The 21535-nt window shown below is 37.7% G+C and overlaps 1 pseudogene; it reads right to left on the reverse strand.

Moving 5' to 3' along the window:
• Window positions 1-11534: 11534 nt before the first annotated feature.
• On the reverse strand, window positions 11535-13333 carry LOC124527912 (intraflagellar transport protein 74 homolog; annotated as a pseudogene).
• Window positions 13334-21535: the final 8202 nt, after the last annotated feature.

Here is a 21535-nt window from a genome sequence, read left to right on the forward strand (position 1 = left end):
TTTTTGGCAAAAAGTGGGTATGAGTAACAAAGAAGATTGATGGATACTGTTTTGATTGATCACCGACATAGACCTAAGAGTGGATCTTAGGTGAATCGGGGCTGATTTCCTTTGCCAGGTAGCAAAGAGGCAGCAGCGGGAGCAGAAAGTAGCTGTAGCCCTGCCCCATATGTGAAGTTACTATGGTCCCCAGAGCTCCTGGGTGATGCTCTCTGCTCTGGCTGGGCGAGGGTTGGTCTGGGGAGCCCGGGGGGAAAACTCTCCGGGTGAAAGTGCTTGCCTCAGCTCACTCCTGTCATTCTGACCCAGACCACCCTTAGGTCATGTCCCACTCTACGGTGTGATAATACATGTCTGTCTCTAGCTGTGCCCTGGGTTTAGGTATAGAAGACCTGTGCCAAGCCTTGGCAGAATGATAGGCCAAGGAGAGGGAACTATTATACTACACTCTAATAGACCAAAAACTAAATTCACTCAGTTTTTTTCCATTTGATTTCTTCTCCACCACCAGCTCTAATACCAGCCACCATAGCCTCCTAACTGGTCTCCCAGGCCTACACTAAAATATTCTGTATCCAGGTCCTATCAGTCAGGAAGATCTTAAGGTGAAAATCTGATTATGTCGCCACCAACATCCCTTGCCTTCTAGTGCTTAAATTCTTACAAAGTTTCCTATTATCCTAGGATGAAATCTCCAGTGCTCACCCTGACCTACAGTCCCTGAATGGTGTGGCACTGGCATGTTTCCAGCCTCGGCTCCTATCATGCCTCCTCTTCCTCCAGTCTCCAGTCACTTCCTCTGGTACAACATACTCCCTCACCACAAGGACTTTGCATATATGGCTCCTTTTCCGTGGGTCAGTCTGCCCAGTCCTCTTTACCTACTTAGTTTTTTATGCTTCAGCTCTCAGTTCAAATGCCTCTTCGCCAAGGGAACAGTCTCTGTTTAATTATGTTTTCATAAAACCTTTCCTTTTTTCAAAGCACATATCTCAGTTGGTAAGTACACGTTTATCTATGTGGTAATTGGATTAATGTTTATCTCCCCATCAGATTCTAAATTTCATAGTGCAGGGATTATACTGTTTTAGTATCCTCAGTGACTAGCACAGTGACAGATGCATAGTCGCTGCTCAATAAATATATCATTACTAAATGAAAAAAAGGAAAATTATCACCATAACTAATACTTGCTGCCTTCTGGACACTCTTCTGGAAGTTATTTATAACTCATTCAATCCTCACAATGCCAAATTAGGCATATTCACTATTATTATGCCCATTTTACAGATGAGGAAACTGAGGCACAGATAAAGAACTCAAGGTTACACAGCAACTGGCAGCACGAACATTTGTACCCAGTTTCCATGCTCTGTAACTGTCTGCCATACTGCCTCTTGGGGTGAGGAGCTTTATTATTTCATCCAAACCTTAAACTAAGTATAACCATCTCCATTGAACAGATAAGTAAACTGAAGGTAAGTGAGTTAAAATAACTTACTCAAGGTCATGACCTTGTTAAGTGGCAAAGCCAAAGTTTTAATACAGGTCCCCTAAAAATCATGCAGTTTCCTTTGTAACAGTCCTTCTCTGGGTGTGTTATAACGCTTTGAGTGAGAAATTCTGATCTAGAGAAAATAGCTAGAAAATCACTAATTATGATGACACCAAAATGTGACTCATGATTTAATGAGTGCTTGCCACGTGTGAGGTGCTGTGTGATGTTCTTTGTGGAGATTGCTGCATTGAATCCTGACAAGGATGCTGTGAGTTGGAGAAGCACCCCGATACTTTCAGGGGTTTGGTAAAATTGGACTGTGTGAGAGTCCAGGGAACAAGTATTCCCCCAAAGAATCAGAACATGAAAAGCGAGAATGGTTTGCAGTTTGTGTGGCTGGATGCTGATGGCTGGATTCATTCTTGAAGCTCACCTGAGGTTACAGAGAATGAAATTCCAGTAAGGGATGTTTAAGCAGAAGAAAAAGCTCATGATTTATGTCTTGTACTCTTTGCATTTAAACGGTGCAGACACTGATCAGGATAGAAACCATGCAGGGAAGCCCTGGTCTGAAATGTCATTTCACTGTAGTCTCTTTAGTGTTATGCAGTGTGGTTGCAAGATATGCTGAAATGGAAATTTAGTGCTACCATATTCTGAGATGTATTTACACGGTGTTTTTATAGTCTGTGCATGTACCTTCTGTTTATTACTAAATAAGCTCTATATTCATCGTTGTTGACTGAGGCGAAGACTGACATACTGACATTGAAAAGATGAAGCAAGATTATATCTCAGAGTAAAACATGCAGCCTAGAAAATGGAAACTCAGAAGTAAATGCCGATATCTGAATAAAGAAGCAATTTTCAGGGTTTACTTTACATGGTTCTTAAGGAGCCAATCACATTTATATCTGTGTATGTTATTTCTCACTACAAAACTAGTAATTGCTTGTTTAATACTTTCAGATAAGGGTGAGGTTTTGCTGACAACTACATTCTTTTAGAAAGCCGGAAATAATGAAAACAAAGCAAATGTAACAAATTATTGGCTGCATTAATTACAACACCTTTTCCCCCCAAAGGAAGGTTCTGGTTGTTGCAGTCCTAGTATCAAAGGAGTGATTTGTTTAGAACTGTCATTTACATTACTTGCTTCCAAATTACGGGCTAAAGATATATCAGGACATGAATGGAAATCTCTCTTTCTGACTAATGCACATTCATGTTCCATATGTGATATGAAACATACCCATTGTCCCACAGATTCTTTTCCTCCATTAACCTCTTCCTTTTGCTTCAGAATTACCTACAAAGAAATGAAATGGAGCTGCATTGTATAACCAAATGGTGGAAATTTCTTTTTCTTCTTCTACAGAAGTGAAAGATTTTTTTTCCCAGACAGAAAGATTTGCTGCCACCTGTATCCTTGGGTTTTACCTAGCTGATAAAGAGCCCATGGATTATACAAACATAACTGTATTTCCATTATCTCCCTCTGACAAATTACAGCCTGCCAATACAACTGCCATAGTAGAGAGCAGGCATTTGGTTTTAAACTGTCTTCTTTTGCTGAAATCCTTAAAACAAGGCCATGATTCTTCATAGTTAGTTGAAATAGAAAATGCTCAGGCTCGATACATGCAAGGAAATTGCAGCCTCCTTCTCCCACTCCCCCTCTCCGATCTCCTTTCATTTATGGAGACCCTTTACTGCATTGCAGTCCTGCAAAGCTCTCAGGGAGCCAGAAGCACGGGCTGGGGGTGGGACTGCATGCCAAGCACCACCGCCTCTCTTATAGCCAAACCACAGAGCCTCGCTTGAGGTCGTCTTTTACATTGTATTCCGATTTTATAGAGCTGCTTTCGGTAAAGAGAAGACAGACACATTGCTGAGATGTGTGCGGCATGACAGTTTTATAAGAAGAAAAGAAAACCCCAAAGGTTATACAGTTACCTGCCAGTCTCATCCAGTGCTGCAATTTTTGGAAGAGGTGGTGGGAAAAAGAAAAGTTCTCCCTTTAGTATGTGACAGTAGATATAGGAAACTGTTTTGGCCCGATTAATTTTGTTATTTTTCCTTGAAAAAAAATGAAAAGGAGAGAATGTATGCACTGCCCGGTTTTTTTCTCTCTAAACTTTTTAATGTAATTATGAAATAGTATCATATTTTGAAATAATTTTATTTGGTCTCTTTTGAAAAAGTACATTTGTAAGAGATTCTTCTGTTTTTCTGGGGCCTCTTGGACTATGAGGTGGAATATTTCCCTCTTTGGGCCCTAGAAGAAAGACATGCCTACGATCACACTAATTTTTTTTAATGTTTTTAAAATTTATTTTGGAAGAGAGAGAGAGAGGGAGAGAGAGAGAGAGAATGAGAGAGAAAACGCACGCAGAATCTGATGTGGGGCCCTATCTCACAAATTGTGAGATCATGACTTGAGCCAAAGTCAAGAGTTGGACACTTAACTGACTGAGCCATCTGGGCACCCCTACCCGCACACCTGTTGAAGGCTATTTAAGGAGGAAAGTCTTTATCCTGAGGATGTTTTCTTGGGAATGGCCTCTGTTGGACCTCTGTTGTCTAGGCAGTGCAGCAAACTCCTCTTGTGTGGTTAGGGTGTGTGATCCCCATTGGGTTCACCCCAGTGAAGACTACCCACAGAAGGGTTAATTGCCTAGGTAGTGGCATTTTAAGTGAGTGCCCTTACTCTCTGAACTTCAATTTCCTGGTCTGAATAATTGAAACAATAAATCCTCCCCGTCTTCTCCCCCCATAGGGCTGTGAAAATTAAATGGGAAGGCATGTGAAATACTTTGTAACATAGAACGTGAAATACATTGTAACATAGAATGATCTCTCCATATTGAGGCTGTTTTTGGCTTCCTCATCGTTTTTATTTAAGGATATGGATGTTCCTCTCCTTACTTGCCCCATCTCCCTAAATGTATTTGAGTCTCCTACCTAGCCTGGAAAACGTCCTTCTCAAATTCTTCTTCCTAGCCATTATTAGAAGGGTAAATCAAATACTTGGTTTCTTGTCTGCCTTTCTGCTAAGTGTCAACTCCAGGAGAAAGGTGCTATGTCGTTTGGCTCATCAGTGTTTCCCTGTGGTCCAGTGCCAAGCCTGGGTGCATTCAGCAAGTATTTGCTGAAGAACAATGAGTGCTTAGAAGGTTCCTGAGTCCACTGTTTGGACCTCTTTTGTTCTTCTGCTTGCTCCTTACTCTAGGGGCTGCTCTCCCCAGGGAATGTGATGTGGAGATACTTTGGGCAAGTGTGAGTTTTAGTCTGAAATAGTCTAATGATTTTACATTTTATTAAAATATCCTCCATTTCCATTATACTTTGATTTTCTTAGCACCTATAATCCTTTTTAGGAAAGAAGGCCAAATGCCCTTCCTAAATATTTTGACTTAAAAAAAATGCTTCAAGGAATTAAAGAATAAGTGTTTTTATACATGTTCATTGAAACCAGACCTCTAGCAAAAACATTTGCTTATTTCATTGCTGACCTCTCATTTGAAGCTAGTTCAAGTGAAGTGGAGATTGTTTTTAGAAGCTTACAATTAACCTCAAGTCATGAAAGTGAGAAGAAAATGATAAGAACATTTATTTTATTTCTGTGTATACTCAGAACTTCTGGAGACCTGTGTAATGGGCTATAAATATAGTACATTTTCTAATTTAATGGATTTAAAAAATAATTATCTTTACTAATATTAAATTATTTATGGTGAAATCTTAATAAGATATATAACTTTTATGAACTGTGAAATTACTGTAATGTTTTGAAAGTTCCTTATTCTTTCACTGATTCAGTGCATGATACTGCAGAGGGTTTGTGACTTTTATATTTGAGTATCTGAAACTAAGATAATAGGCAGTACTTTTTGTTGCCTCTTTGGAGGACTACAGAGTGAAAATAAAATATTTCCTTAACGGTTTTGGAAGATGAGATATAAAGGCTAACATATATGTTTTGTATCTGTATAAATGTTTATGTGCACATACATATGTAAATATGTATGCAAATATCATTTTAGAACTTTCAACAGTCTTTTTTCTTTTGAATTATGAAATATTTATACAAAATAACATCTGTAACATATATTCAATGTGATTAAGCATACTAGTAAACAGGCAGTTCTTAACATGGATAAATCTCAAATGTCCTGTTTGAAAACAAATACTTCATTATTCTCCTTTGAGCCCAGTGGCAACTGCTACTTCATTTTAAATGTAAAACATAGTCAAATGAATGATGTTTAGTTTGGAGCACCCAGAAACAAGGCTTGGTAGAGTAGCATTTTGCATTGGAGGGTGAGTGGTGGGTCAGCCTATAACCCTCTGCCCTCCTGGGCCCCTGCAGGCACAGAGTGAACACCATTATCAGAGTGGTCACTTAGTCTGCTGACCAGGAAGGATTAGGAAGACCTGGAAAGTTTCTTTAACTCAGGTTTAAGACAATAAAGGTATTGAGAATGAATGAACCCATGTTGTGGAATGTGAGTTGCACTTTATTATTATATTATTTATTATATACATTATTTTGTGTACTACTATACTATTGGTTTAAGTACAATTATATTAAACAAAAACATCAGATGGTGTATCAAGGGACTCAGCTATTTATTTGTGGACCTTCCTGACTAGGAGTTGGTGACCTGTAATTTTGTATCTCTGATCACCGTGGAACTAGTTTTCTGCTGTGGTCTGGTTCCCATTTCTCCCGTTTGTTAGTTGTTCAGGCTTTCCATATCCTCTTTTCTTCATGCTATTCTGCCTTGTCCCATTCATTCATGCTGGAATCCAAACCTTCCTGGTAACGGAATGCTTTTTATTCCTTGCAGATTTAAGTAAAGATTTGATCTCTTTTGCCTCCATCATCTATAGATTCCATGGGTTGCTTTCTCTGATAAACTGTAAAATATTTATGTCCACTATTACTTGATTATAACTTTTCTATTTTCTCGGCTATGCTTTTTATCCATTTCCATCTGAGTAATTTTCTTGGTTAGGTCTGTGAAGAGGAAGGTTATGAGTTCCTTTGGGTTTTTGCTAGGAACAATAATTTCCATGTTGCGTTTGAGCTGACAATGGGATTCTTCATTGGGTAGTAATGTAGACGCCGTTACACTTTGGTGTAATGGGATTTCACTACTTATTAAGGGATTACATAATGTGTCTTACCAGTCACAAAGTCTTCAACATTCTCATGACTCAAGATAGATATTAGTTCTATATGTAATATTTCCATGTAAATAATGAACATGGACAAGTAAACTCATTATTCTGCTTTGTTCATGAATATGATTTTTCATAATATCTGCTTTTTAAAATGCTTTACTCATTTGGGAGAATCTTAGTCGAGAAGGAACTGCTTCCTCTACTTTTCTGTGACTGAAAATAGTGTTGATTTACAGAGACTTTGAAAGGCTGTGGCCTGAGTGAGAATACAAATATATTGTGCTCATGTTGGTCATAACCCTGTTGCCTTAGTGTGGTCTCTAGATCTATAAAATAGGCTTCATGTCAGAAGTCAATTAGGAACACATGTTGTCTGTTAATTGAATGTTAATGAATAGGCTCCAAATAAAATGTTAGAAGTTTTTCTTCTCCAAATGTGTATCATGTTGAATTTCAAAATATGATTTTCTTTAAAAAAACTTATTCTTAAATAATTTAAAATTTACAGAAGACTTACAAAGACAGTATAGAGAGTTTTTGTATATCCTTCACCCTGCTTCCCCTAATGCTAACATCTTACATAACCATGGTACATTTATTAAAGTAAGAAACTCACATTGGTGTAATACTATTAAACTACAGACTTTATTTGGATTTCACAAGTTTTTCCTTCTGTGAAGGACATATTTTTAAATCACTTTATTTTTAGAGCATTATTTTATGGAGAATTATTTTAATAAAAGAGCTTAATGAAGTTATGCCTTTAAGGGATTGGGAAGTCTAATGTAGATATATTTTTGGGAACTTCTCTAGAAAGTTAATGAAGGATTTTAAATAATTTTGTAAGGTGAAAACATTAAAACATTAAGTATTTTAATTTTGATTTACAGAATCATTTTAACCATTATGTTTATTATTCTATATAATGAATATAGTATCATTTATATGAATACTTCTTTCAAATGAATGCAGTTTTGCTTTTCCTAAGGGTCAGAAGTGTGGATATAAGGAAACTTCTACAATCATCTCTTTTTTTCATCCTGTAGTTTTTAAAGTCATTGACTCTCTCACAGGCTTCCCCTGTAACCATGATGAATTTTACATATTATGGAAAATACTGCCAATTTTGATGAAGGCTAGAATAATTTTTACTTTTAAATTTTGTAAAATGTTTATTTCTTATTTTTGAGGGAGGGAGAGAGAGACAGAGTGCAAGTGGGGGAGGGGAAGAGAGAGAGGGAGACACAGAATCTGAAGCAGGCTCCAGGCTCTGAGCTGTCAGCACAGAGCCTGATGCGGGGCTCAAACCCATGAACCGTGAGATCATGACCCGAGCCAAAGTTGGACGCTTAACTGACAGCCACCCAGGTGCCCCAATTTTGTTTTCTTCATGAAAAGATGTTACATCAACCTTTCTTTTTTTTCATTTTATTTGATAGCTTAGCAAATTAATACATTTAAAAAAAACCATTGTCTTTGTCCCACTTTGCTCTTTTGTGCTCCTTGTGCTTAGTGCAGGGTACTAAGCATTGTTGACTTTTCAAACATTTGTTTTCATTAATACCTGAGCACTAGTGTAAATGTAAGGGACACAGATTAAAAAGTGAATGCCTGGGTGATGGTGGCATTGATGTTACCACAGTGGTGACTTGGCTCTCTTCACAAGAAAAAACAACTGAGAATAATTCAAGAACAAGATACCACTGAGAGCCTCCCTTAATACATGGGTGAAGCTAAAACATCCCCTGTACCACAGAGATCAAGAGAGACTGTGGTAGAATGGTACGAGAGCTGACTGCATTGCCCCTCTCCCAGGCCAGTGCAGCACCACACCAACAGGTCTCCATTGAGCCGCCAGTCCTTCAGTGGGAAAAGAGAACACAGTGGGGACCACTGGCTCCCCCCAGCGTTGCTCTGTGGGAGCCCCTACTCTGATCTCATAACCACAAAGACTGAAGAGGCATCTGTGTTGCTCAACCAATGGGAATCTGAATGTGATGGGTAAATGAGGAGGGGCTTGCAAAAATCAGCATATGGATCTTGGCAGGTCGGGTTCATACCTGTGATGCCCAAGTAGTAATCCCAACCAGTGGTTTTGCTGTCTGACTAGGGAGGCAGATTGGGTTGCCCTCTGACTAGGGAACTAAGTAGGGTACAGATCTGTGTGATGTGGAACCTCAAATGAATTTTGACGTCCCTAGAGCCCTGTTTACTCACACCCAGGCATTGAGCTAAGTCACATCCCCACCTGCTGTGGAGTGTCTTCTGGCCCTATCAGACCAAAAGGGTTGGAGACAACTCCTGGAAGGTGTGTGGACCAGCAGCACTTGAGCTGAGAGGTGGGTGGGCACAGTCAAGTAGTCCTGCTTGGTCAGGGAACTTGGGGTGCAGGTTGGTATAAGTTAAGTCAACAAACAAAGAGCTTTTACCTTTGTTTGGCTGCTCTTTGTTAGGGATGCTTCTCCCACTGTGCCAGGTAGGAAATTTAATTTGTATTCAGCAGTGGGCTTAGAATATAGCCTTTAGACTCTCTGACCAAGGAACCTAGCCAGAGTACATGGGAAGCTCTGTAGCCCACCCAACAGTCCTATGTACAGTGGCACCTAAATAGAGAGCACAGCCATGGCTTTTCTTCCCTGTCTGAGGAGAAAAACTGGTGGCTTCACTAGATCAGGAAATTCATTGTACACTCTGGACTAATTCAGGTACATAAACAATAAGCTGTATAGGTCCTGGGTCCCATCCTGCTGCCCTATGAGGACAGGGAAGCTAATTCATAGTACCACCTATTACTGAATTTATCTATTACCCAACTATCTCATGAACCTGACCACAGAATCCAGGAAACTATGGAGTCCATCTGCAGCTCACTTGGGTAGGGAATCAAGCCAGAAGCCCTATCCAACTTTTACCAGCCAGTGGCACATCCCCCATCCCTGTCCTCAGAGTTTGAACAGTTGCCTTGCCCCAAAATAGATCATGGTAAAGGCTCAAACCTGCCCAAAGACATAACCCAGAAACCCAAACTGAACTTACTGGTGAAGAGCTGCCACTGCTAAAGCAAACCTGTAAAGTCTGGAAGAAGATCCTGATTGCTAAATTACCCAAGATGAGGAATCAAGGATCATAAAAAATCAGGTAAAGACACCACCGAGGGAACTAATAAAGCTCCAATAACTGACCCTAAAGAAATGGAGATCTATGAACTGTCAGACAAAGAATTCAGAATAATCCTCATAAGCAAGTTTAGTTAATTAACAAGAAAACACAGACAGGCAACTAAATGAAATTAGGAAAATAATGCATGAACAAAATGAGAAATTTGACAAGGAAATGGTAACCATAAAAACCTCAGAAATCCTATAGTTGAAAAATACAGTAACTGAAGAGTTCAGTGAAGTTTCAAAAGTAGACTAGACCATGTAGAAGAAAGAATCAGTGACTTTGAGGATAGAGCATTTGAAATTACCCAGAGGAGCAGGGAGAAAAAAGAATGAAAAAGAGTGAATGGGATTATGGGAACTATGGAACACAATGAAAAGAAACAGTATTCACATTGTGGGAATTCCGGAAGCAGAAGAGAAAGAGAAAGGAACAGAAATATATTTAATGTAACATTGGCTGAAAATGTTCTACACCTGGGGAGAGAAATGGACATCCAGATCCATGAGGTCCAAAAGACCCCAAATAAATTGAACCCAAATAGGGCTACACTGAGACACATTATAGTTAAATTGTCAAAAGTCAAAAACCAAGAAAGAACTTAAGAGCAGCAGGAGAAAAGAAGTTACATAGAAGGGAGCCCCCATAAGATAACTGACAGATTTCTCAAAAGAAACCTTTCAGGCCAGGGGAAAATGAGATGACATATTCAAAATATTGAAAGAAAATAACTGTCAGTCAAGAATTCTATACCCAGAGAAGTTGTCCTTCAGAAACAAAGGACAGCTTTTGTTTGTGTAAGACACAAACTCTTACCATTGAGTATGATGTTAGCAATGAGCTTGTCATTTGTGTCCTGCATAAACAAAAGCTGGGGGAGTTCATTACCACCAGGCCTGCCTTACAAGAGATGCTAAAGGGAGTTCTTTGAGTGGAAGTAAAAGAATACTAGTTAACATCATAAAAACATAAAAAGATAGTGTAAGTCTCACTGGTAATGGTAAATATATAGTCATAATTAGATTCTGAAATATGGTAATAGTGGTGCATAATTCATTTACAATGCTAACTTTAAAGATAAAAAAAATGAATGTATTAAAAACTATACAATAGTCTGTTATTGGGGCGCCTGGGTGGCTCAGTCAGTTAAGCGTCCGACTTCGGCTTAGGTCATGATCTCACGGTCCGTGAGTTCGAGCCCTGCATCGGGCTGTGTGCTGACCGCTCAGAGCCTGGAGCCTGTTTCAGATTCTGTGTCTCCCTCTCTCTCTGACCCTCCCCCGTTCATGCTCTGTCTCTCTCTGTCTCAAAAATAAATAAACGTTAAAAAAATTAAAAAAAACCTATATAATCGTCTGTTATTAATTACATAGTATAAAAAGCATATAAGTTGTAACAGCAATAATGTAAGGTGTGAGAGAAGGAGAAATTAAAGTGTAGGGTTTATGAATGCTATTGAAGTTAAGTCGCTATCAGTTTTATTTATTATTTATTTTGTATGCAAACTTTTTATTGAACTATTATTTAAAATATCACTCTTCAAAGAGGTCACAAAAATTATAGCACTCAAATATTTTAGGTAAAACTCTTCAAGGGTAAGCTATTCTTTTTTTTTTTTTCAGTCAGCTTGTCCAAAGTTTAGCAGTGGAGGACACTGCTACAGAGACTTGCAGTTGGTTCAGACTCAGTTTCTGCTCATGCTATGTAGAGTATCCACGAAGTTTTTATTGTACTCTGCAATCTGCTTGGTCACATTTTTCATAATTGACTGGTAATCACTCTTTTGACTCTTGGTTGCTATGAATTTTTTCATCCAAAATTATTTTGCTCATGGTGTTGCCACTTCCTGTCTAAATTTGTAAGCTTAGAATGTGTCTCATTTTCTTGCAATTGTGTCTTTAGCATCTCATAGTTTATATTTAGCTTCTGTTATTTTCTTAAAGGCATTTCTACGGGTTGTTAATACTGTTCTCTCGTGATGTAATTTCTTTTTCTTTTCTTCACCTGATGATTTTAAAGCTGGAAAACCATTATATGTTTTCAAATCAGCTGTCATTTGCTTAATTTTGCTTTTCAGAGAATACTGTTCCTCAGTCATCTTACTTTGCAGAAGCTCCATTTTCTGTAGATCCAACTGTAGACATTGGCTATCTGAGGTCAAATTTCTAATTGTACTTTGTGATTTCTGCATTTTAGTAGATTTAAAGTTGAGATCATCCTACATCATCTTCAGCTCTTGGTTGGTGATAGAGGATATCTGTTTTATACAATTTATATTTCTACTACTGTGCTCCAAAAGTGTAACAATGTTGGCTTCTATCTGTGCCTTCTGTTCCAGTTCTTGATTCTTAGTTTCCTCAAAAGTCTCAATAAAAGTGTCCGTATTTTCCTCTCCCTGTTTTAGTTCCTTATACTTCTGACTCATTTCACCATGGTGTTCTTCTAAATCCATGTCTAGTTGTCTAATTTCTTCATTAAATTGCTTTATTTTTTCTTTTATGTCTATTAGCTGTTGCCCCTTGCTGCGTATTTCCTGATTATCTTCTTTAACTTGCTTGAGTAATCTCTCTCTTTCTTTCATTGGAGATCCCATGCTTTTGTCTTCAGCAGTCATTTGGTCTTGATGGGACTCCAACTCATAAAGTTTTTGGTGCAGCAGTACAGCCTCCTATTTAACCTGGGAGTGTGCTATTTCAGCTTCCAAGCTCTCTTTTTTTTTATGTTCAGTGAATCTAGCTGTTGCTGAAGTGTATCTAATTCCTGCAACAGTTTCTCATTTGTGGTTTTCATTTCTATGTACCTGACTTGTTTTTCAGGAGATGTGTTTCTGATAATGTCATCTGCTGCTTGCTTTTCCTATTCAACTTCTTCTACTCTTCTAGTTTGTTTTTCCTTTGCTTGTCTTTCAGTAAATATGATATCCATATGTTGTGTGGATAGCTCATTTTGAGCTTTAAGCATGTTGTAATCATTCATTACTTCTTCCATTTCAGCATTGGCACTAAGTTTATCTATCAGCTTATTGTAGTTTGCTAGTTGTCTTTGAACTCTTTGATTTCAACAGCTAAAGTCTCAGCTCTCTTCTCATATGACAAATACACTGAATTCTCTTGATTGTACATTTCTATTTCTTTCTGAAGTTTATTAACTTCTATTGTAAGTTCATTTATTTTACTTTGAAGAAATCCAAGATAATAAGATTTGTCTAAAATTTGCCTCTGGGAACCTTTCATTCCAGTTTTCATTCCACTCAAACCTTGTTGTGTTATAGGACAATCATCAACTTTGATTTGGGAAGACAGAATTCCTCCTGTCCCTATGGGACCACCACCAGAGCCTGGTCTTGCTGTTCCAGGTGACATTCCAGTTGCCACTCGAATATTACCTGATGGGGGGTCATATTCCAGAAGGAGGTCTTCCAGTCAACCCCATTCCACCTTGTGAAACAGGGCAAGCTGCTGAAGGTTTGTAATTCTTGGCCATTGTTTGTTTACTTTAACCACTCCCCTGGTGCAGCAGGAGGAAGGTTGTAGCAGGGGTACTCAAAGTTGTTTCCAGGTTTCTATCAGTTTTAAAATAGGGTGTTATAAGTTTAAGATATGTAAGCTTTATGGTAACCACAAGGGGAAGTTCTGTAGTAATTACACAAAGGAACACGATAAAGAAGTCAAACAAACTGATATCAAAAGACATTAAAACACAAAAAGACAATAGGATAAGAAACAAGGAACAGTGGATCTACAAAACAACTAGAAAAGAATTAACAAAATTACAATAGTAAGTCCTTACCTATCAATAATTACTTTAAGTGTCCCAGATTAAACTCTCCAATTAAAAGACATATAAAGGCTGAATGGATAAGAAAAAAACAAGATCCAAATATGCTGCCCACAAGGAGCTCCCTTTAGCCTTAAAGACACACAGTGACTGAGAGTGAAGAGATGGAAAAAGACATTTCAAGGAAATGGTCACCAAAACAAGGAGGGTAGCTGTATTCATCTCAGACAAAATAGAGTTTAAACTAAAAGTGGTAAAAAGAGACAAAGAAGGTCTTTGTATAATGATAAAGGGGTCAACACATCAAGAAAGTATGACAATTTGTGCACCCAACATGAAAGCACCTAAATATATAGAGCAAAACCTAGCATATCTGAAAGGAGAAATAAAAAGTAATATAGTAATAGTTGGGAGCTTTAATACTCCACTCTCAACAATCGGTAGATCATCCAGACAGAGAATCAATAAAGAAATGATGGATTTGAGAATGCTATAGACCAAAATGACCTTACTGACATATATAGAACATTCTGTCCAACAACAACAAAATACACTATTTTTCTCAAGTGCAAATGGAACATTTTCTAGGAAAGGCCACATGTTGGGTGACAAGTTTCAGCAAATTCAAGAAGATTGAATTCATATCAAATGTTTTCTCTGAGCACAATGGCATGGAACTAGAAATCAGTAACAAGGGGAAAACTGGAAATTTTATGAACACATGGAAATAACCAATGGATCAAAGAAGAAATTAAAGGTGAAATTAAAAGTTTCTTGAGACAAAAAAAGAAACACAACATAACATACCAGAACTTGTGGGGTGCAGCAAAAGCAGTTCTAAGAGGGAAGTTTATAGTAGGAAATGCCTGTATTAAGAAGCAAGAAAGATTCCAAATAAACAACCTAACTCCATACCTTTAAGAAGTAGAAAAAGAAGAACAAACTGCGTCTAAAGTCAGCAGAAGAAAGGAAATAATAAAAATTAGAGCAGAAATAGAGAACAGGAAAACAATAGAAAAGATTAACCAAACTGTGTTGGTTTTTTGAGTTGATAGACAAAATTAACAAAACCTTAGCCAGAAGGAAAAAAGAGAGGATCAAATCAATACAATTATAAATGGAAAAGGAGACATTACAACTGATAGAAGAACCTGATGTTACAACCTAGAAGAAATGGGAGAATTCTTAGAAATATACAGCAAGACTGACCTGACTCAGGAAGAAATAAAAAATCCGAATAGACCAATTACCACTAAGGAGATTAAATTAAAAAAAAAAAAAAGTCCCAATGAAGAAAAAGCTCAGAACCAGATGGTTTCATTGGTGAATTTTACCAAACATTTAAAGAAAAATTAACATCACTTTTCTAAAACACTGAAGCACTCTCAAACTCATTTTACAAAAAGGCCAGTATTATCCTGATACCAAAACCAGAAAAAAGACACTACTAGAAAAGAAAATTATAGGCCAACATCCCTAATTAATATAGATGCCAAAATTTTCAATAAAATAAAAAATGCCACAGCACCTTAAAAGGATCATATATAGCATGATCAAGTGGGATTTATGCCTGGGAAGCAAGGATAGTTTAACATATGTAGATCAACTAATGTGATGCATCATATTAATAGAATGAAAGAAAAGAATCATGTGATCATCTCAATAGATGCAGAAAAAGCATTTGACATAATTCAACATCTATTCATGATAAAAATTCTTAACATATTAGGCATAGAAGAAACATATCTCAACATAATAAAGGCCATATATGACAAGTCCATGACTAACAAACATCATATTGAATGGTGAGAGTTTAAAGCTTTTTTCTAAGATCGGGGATAAGACAGGGATGCTCACTCTCATCACTCCTTTTTGCCAGAGACCAGCTCCAGCAACCAGGGGTTCCTGAAGGATGAATGGCATCGGCGAAAAAGTGAAAATAAAATAAAACAAAAAATAAAAATGGACACAGACAACAGCAGTGTGTTGAACTGGCCGATTTACTGCAGTAAACGTGGCATTATATATGCTAGTGATTTTCTTGTACGTCATCTATGTTTTTCTAACTTTTCCCAATTCTAAAATTGTTCCTTTGTATAACCACCTAATAAGGAATAACATGATTGTTTTGTCATAAGGTTCCCTCCTGCCCTTTGCTTATTGATTAATTTATTTTATTGTTTTTATTATGTATCTATGTTTATGTATAATTTATAAAGTATTTTCTTTGCTGTTTTCACGAAAGGCCATTTATCTTTCAACACCTCACGTGGAACAGTTACAGGGACATGACCTCTTAGTTGCTTCCCTGAACCATTCGTGGTTTTGAAGAACAAAAGTGTTTGCCTGGGTCCGAGGTGCCAGGAGGGGGCCAAGAGGGCCTTAGAAACCCACGCCTAATACATTCTCAGAGAGACAATGCACCTAGGAACCAATGAACCATTCTGTACTTTAACCGACTAGGTTCAATCATCATCTGGAATGCCTCCTGGGCACCAGGTGGGCCTAGGGGTCAGAGTGACCTGTGTCCATAGATACACTCCTTAGTTACCGAAGTGGGGCTTTCGGATCCATATGTCTCTCCTTCGTTGGCCGCCTTTGCTGGCAAATGCATGAGGCTATCCTTCCTGTAAGTAGAGGAGTCTCCATAGGGAATGGCAAGGGATAAACGTAAGGCCGCACAATTTCTTGCGGAAGCTTATTTTCTTCCCTAACGGTTCTTTTCCCAGGGGGCCTGCCGAGGGCAATTCCCCAACAGACAATACCCCAGGTACTTTTAAGGCCAAATTACCTAAAAGCGGGAGTCCCAGAAGTTTCACTGTCAGTGGGCTGCCCTGCAGTCACCAATCCGTCCACAGCCTGGGCCCTGCCACTCAGACTGGGTAGCTCGGCTTCCAGCACCTTTTCAACATAGTACTAGAAGTGCCAGCTAAAGCAATCAGTCAGGAAAAAGAAGTAAAATTGGCCTTTTTTGCAAATCCCATGATTTTATATATAGAAAATCCTAAGATTCAACCAAAAAACTCTTAGATCTAATCAATGAATTCAGTAAAGTTGCAAGAAACAAAATTAACATAGAAAAATCAGTGGCATTTTTATACGGTAACAGTGAAATTTCTGAAAAAGATAAATAAATCCCTTATAATAGCATCAAAAATGGTAAAATACTTAGGAATGAATTTAACTAAGGAGGTGAAAGATCTTTACTCTGAAAACTATAAGACACTGATGAAAGAAATCACAGAAGACACAAATAAAAGGAAAGGTATCCTGTGTTCATGGTTTAGAAGAAATAACATTGTTAAAATGCCAGTATTACCAATGACCATTTATAAATTCAGTTCAGTCTTTATTGAGATTTTAATGTTATTTTTTATAGAAATAGAAAAAAACAATCCCAAAATTTATATAGAACCACAAGAGACTATGAATAGCCAAAGAAATCCTGAGAAAGAACAAAGCAGGAGGCATCACATGTCTTGATTTAAGCTATACCATAAAGCTATGATGATCAAAACAGTATGGTACTGTCATGAAAACAGACAAATAGACCAGTGGAGCAGAGTTGAGAATCTAGGAATAAACCTAAGCACATACAGTCAGCTAATATTTGATAAGTGAGTGAAGAATACTCAATGGAGAAAAGATAATCTTTTCAATAAATAGTGCTGGTATAATTGGATATTTACATGTAAAAGAGTAAAATTAGACCTATGTCTTACCCCACTCACAAGAATTAACTCAAAATGGATTAAAGACTTAAATGTAAGACTTCAAACCATGAACTAGTAGAAAACATAGGAAGAAGACTCCTTGACATGGGTCTTGGTAATGATTTTTTGAATGTGATGCCTAAAGCACAAACAACAAAATAAAAAATAAACAAGTGGGACTATATTAAAAGGCTTTTGCACAGAAAAAGAAGCCATCAACAAAGTGAATAGACAGTCTACAGAATGGGAAAAATATATGCAAATAATATATCTGTAAGAGGTTAATATTCAAAATATATAAAGAACTCATACAACTCAGTAGAAAAAACCCCAAATAATCCAATTAAAAAATAAGCAAAGGACCTGAATAGACATTTATCCAAAAAAGATACATAAAGGGCCAATAGGTACATGGAAAGATATTCAACATCACTAGTCATTAGGGAAATGGAAATTAAAACCATAATGAGATATCACTCCATGCCTGTTAGAATGGTTATCATTTAAAAGGATAAAAGATAACAAATGGTGGTGTGGATGTAAAGAAAAGGGAACCTCTTGTGCACCCTTGGTGGGGTTGTAAAATTGGTACAGTCACTATGGAATGTAATATGGAGGATCCTCAAAAAAGTAAAAATAGAACTACCATGTGATCTAGAAATTCTACTTCTGGGAATATATCCAAAGGAAACAAAAACACTGATGTGAAAGGATATCTGCACCCTTATGTTCATAGCAGCCTTATCTACAATGGACAAGACATGGAAACAATCTAAGGATCCATTGATGGATGACTGGACAAAGTTGTGGTATGTACATATACGCAATTATGTTAGCTGAAATAAGTCAGAGAAAGTCAAGTACTGTATGATCCTACTTATATGTGGAATCTGAAACAAACAAACAAACAAACCACAATCAAACTCATAGAAAAGAGATCAGGCTTGTGGTTACCAGAGACAGAGGCTGTGGGGGAGGAGGAGTTGGAGGAAGATAGTCAAAAGCTATAAACTTCCACTTATAATATAAATAAGTACTAGGGATGTAATGTACAACATGATGACCATAGTTAGCACTGCTGTGTGATATATAGGAAGGTTCTTTTTTTTTTTTTTTTAATTTTTTTTTCAACGTTTATTTATTTATTTATTTATTTATTTATTTATTTATTTATTTTGGGACAGAGAGAGACAGAGCATGAACGGGGGAGGGGCAGAGAGAGAGGGAGACACAGAATCGGAAACAGGCTCCAGGCTCTGAGCCATCAGCCCAGAGCCCGACGCGGGGCTCGAACTCACGGACCGCGAGATCGTGACCTGGCTGAAGTCGGACGCTTAACCGACTGCGCCACCCAGGCGCCCCTATAGGAAGGTTCTTAAGAGAGTAAATCCTATGAGTTCTCATCACAAGGAAATTTTTTTTCTTTTTTCTTTTCTTCTTTTATTTTTATCGTACCTAAATGAGAAAATGGATGTCAGCTGAACCTATTGTGGTATTCATTTAACAATATATATAAATCAAGCTATCATGCTACGTGCCTTAAACATATACAGTGATATATGTCAAGAGTAGTTTATAGGTGGTTTATAGGAAAGGCATGTTTTTCTATTGCTTCCCATAAAACAAATTTTAAATGATGGTGGGGAGGATCAGTGTTGTTAGGGCCAAATTCTATTTTAGGTGTTCCTACTTGGCATTCAGTGGTGCCACAGCAGAGAGTTTGGCCTTGAATCTATGGCTATTTCCAGAATGGCAGCCTAGTTGAAAGACCTATTGATGATAAAAGGTTGATGTATGTATTGATTTTTGTGTAGGCCAATGCTGTTAAAACAAAGGGGTTAAAACAAAGGTTAAAACAAAGGGGTGGAAGTGGGGGAATTCTCCTAGGCTTTCCTCCTTTGGATTGTCCCTGTTGGACTGGTTCCCCTCATGGTGAGGCCATGAGGCAAGGGAGTAATGCTTTCCAAGGTTTTTTTAATGCATTTTTTTGTCTTTACATTTGGAAGTTTTCTGTAGTCCAGAACTGCCTCCTTGAATTTGCAAAGTCTAATATCACTGTAGTTATTGTGCTCAAGAAGACCTATTGTGTAGTGCCTTAGAGCTAATAGCCAGTGGCGGTACTCTGTAGGGGCTGTCTGTTTTGATTAGTATTATATTTATTTTGGGATGATCGGAGCAACCTTGTACAGTGTTCTGGAGAAATTCCTTAACTTTTCAAAGATAAGCAAGGAGTGTATTATTAATTTAGATATAATGAGATCTCCTCCTTGGTTCAGCTAAATAAATGAGTTTATGTTAGAGAAATGATGGTATTTAATCCAAAAGTAATTCAATTTGAATTACAAACTCTTAATGATCTCAATTGATTTAATTTTCTTTGCTGGTGTTAGTTGGGAGTTTGTCACATTTTCTTTGCTTCTGTGAATGGTGAAGTCAAAGTGGGAACCTCAAGGGGCTACCAGGAAACAGTAGCTGAAGTAGAGATTGACTTTAATACATATAGTTGATGGGGGGCTGGGAATGTGCTTCTCTTCTTCAGATGGAGAAGGTGAGGTATTCCTTGGTTACCTCAGCTTAGGGATGCCCCAGACTAACTGCAAGAAAGAAAATCATCAATTTCTGACTGATTGAGCAAACAGTTAAAATTATAGATAACAGACACTTTGCAAGGGTTTGTTAATATCCCATGTGATATTGTTATGAAATTATATTCAGAATTAAAAGTAATTTAATGGCTAATTATTATTACTCTCCTTTAACTTGCTACATTTGTAGGTAGCCTCATTCTAGTCCCAACCTTCAGCTTCTTTTTTACTCAAGAAGACTGGAGAGACAGAATTTTACTGTATAAGCAGTGTTGGGTGAAAGTACAAGATGTCAAAGGGAGGAAGGACACAATTTGAAAGAAGTGCTTTCTTGGTGTAATTGTTACTTATCTATTGCTTTGTAACACATAACTCTAAAGACTTAGCAACCTAAAACAACAAACATCTATTATCTCAAAGTTTCTCTGGGTCAGGAATCTGGACATGGCTTAGCTAGAAGCCTCTGCCTCAATTTCTCTCACAAGGTTTCAATTAAAGCACTGGCTGGGGATGCAGTCTCATGTGAAGGCTCATCTGGGAGAGGATCTGCTTCCAAACTCACTTATGTGGTTGTTGGCAAGACTTAGTCCTTCCTTAGTTTCTTGCTCCATGGACCTCTCCATGGCAGGCCATAGCATGGCATCTGACTTGTCTCAGAGTGAGTAAATGAGTAAGGGGGAAGCCATGGTCTCTGTAACTTAATCTCAGAAGTGACATCTCATCACTTTCCCTGAATTTTGTTTACAGAAATGAATGTCAAGGTCCAGTCCACACTCAGGAGGGAAGACTACACAGGGCATGAATAACAGCAGACAGAGGCCATTGAGGATCATTTAGAGGCTGCCCCCACAGCATCCTACAGCTTTTCCTATTTCAGAAGAAAAGTGAACCACTATTCGTTTATATAAGTTATCTATGTGGAAGCCACTGATTAGGTGAAGAAAATGCCATCTCTATAGTGAGGGTATTATTGGGGAAAATGGGACTAAATCTAGTGGACTATACTCTGATAATTGTGTTTCAGATTCTTCTATCCCTTCAGGTTACAGTCCTTTTCAGGAAGCATTTTCCCCGGTTTTCTTCTTCACCAAGGTTGAGGGCCTGCTCATTAGTCTGAATCCTGTGTTTATAACCCATTGTATCCTTCCTTCATATGAAATATAATCTATTCTCTGTCCTTTTTTAAAAACATAGTCTACAAAGTTATTAGGTTCAAAATCTGAGAAATTAATTTGGAATAAGATTTTAGTAAATGATTATTCTTTTAATGCCTTAATTTATCCAGGTCATAATTGTGTTTCCCTATGGACTCCTCATTCTTTAAGACTTTAAATGTCACCTTCTCAGAATAGTCTTTCTTGATCATTTTCCTTAAGTAATCCCTGTACCCTTCTCTGGTTTTTCTCCATTATCTTTCTGGGACTTCCCATTACTTGAGAGTGTCTGCCTCATTTCTGTGTATATTTGTTAATTGTTTTTCTCTCCTTACTAGAATTTAAGCTCAGTGAAAGTAAAGATATTATCTCTTTTGTTTACTGCTATATCATCAATACTTAGAACCGTACCTAATCCTTAGTAAGGACTCAAGAAATGTTTGCTGAATGAATGAA

This window comes from Lynx rufus, unplaced genomic scaffold (assembly GCF_022079265.1).
Source record: "Lynx rufus isolate CCGP_SWC_20201006 ecotype Redwood Valley unplaced genomic scaffold, mLynRuf1.p SCAF_6, whole genome shotgun sequence".
Classification (NCBI taxonomy): Eukaryota; Metazoa; Chordata; class Mammalia; order Carnivora; family Felidae; genus Lynx; species Lynx rufus.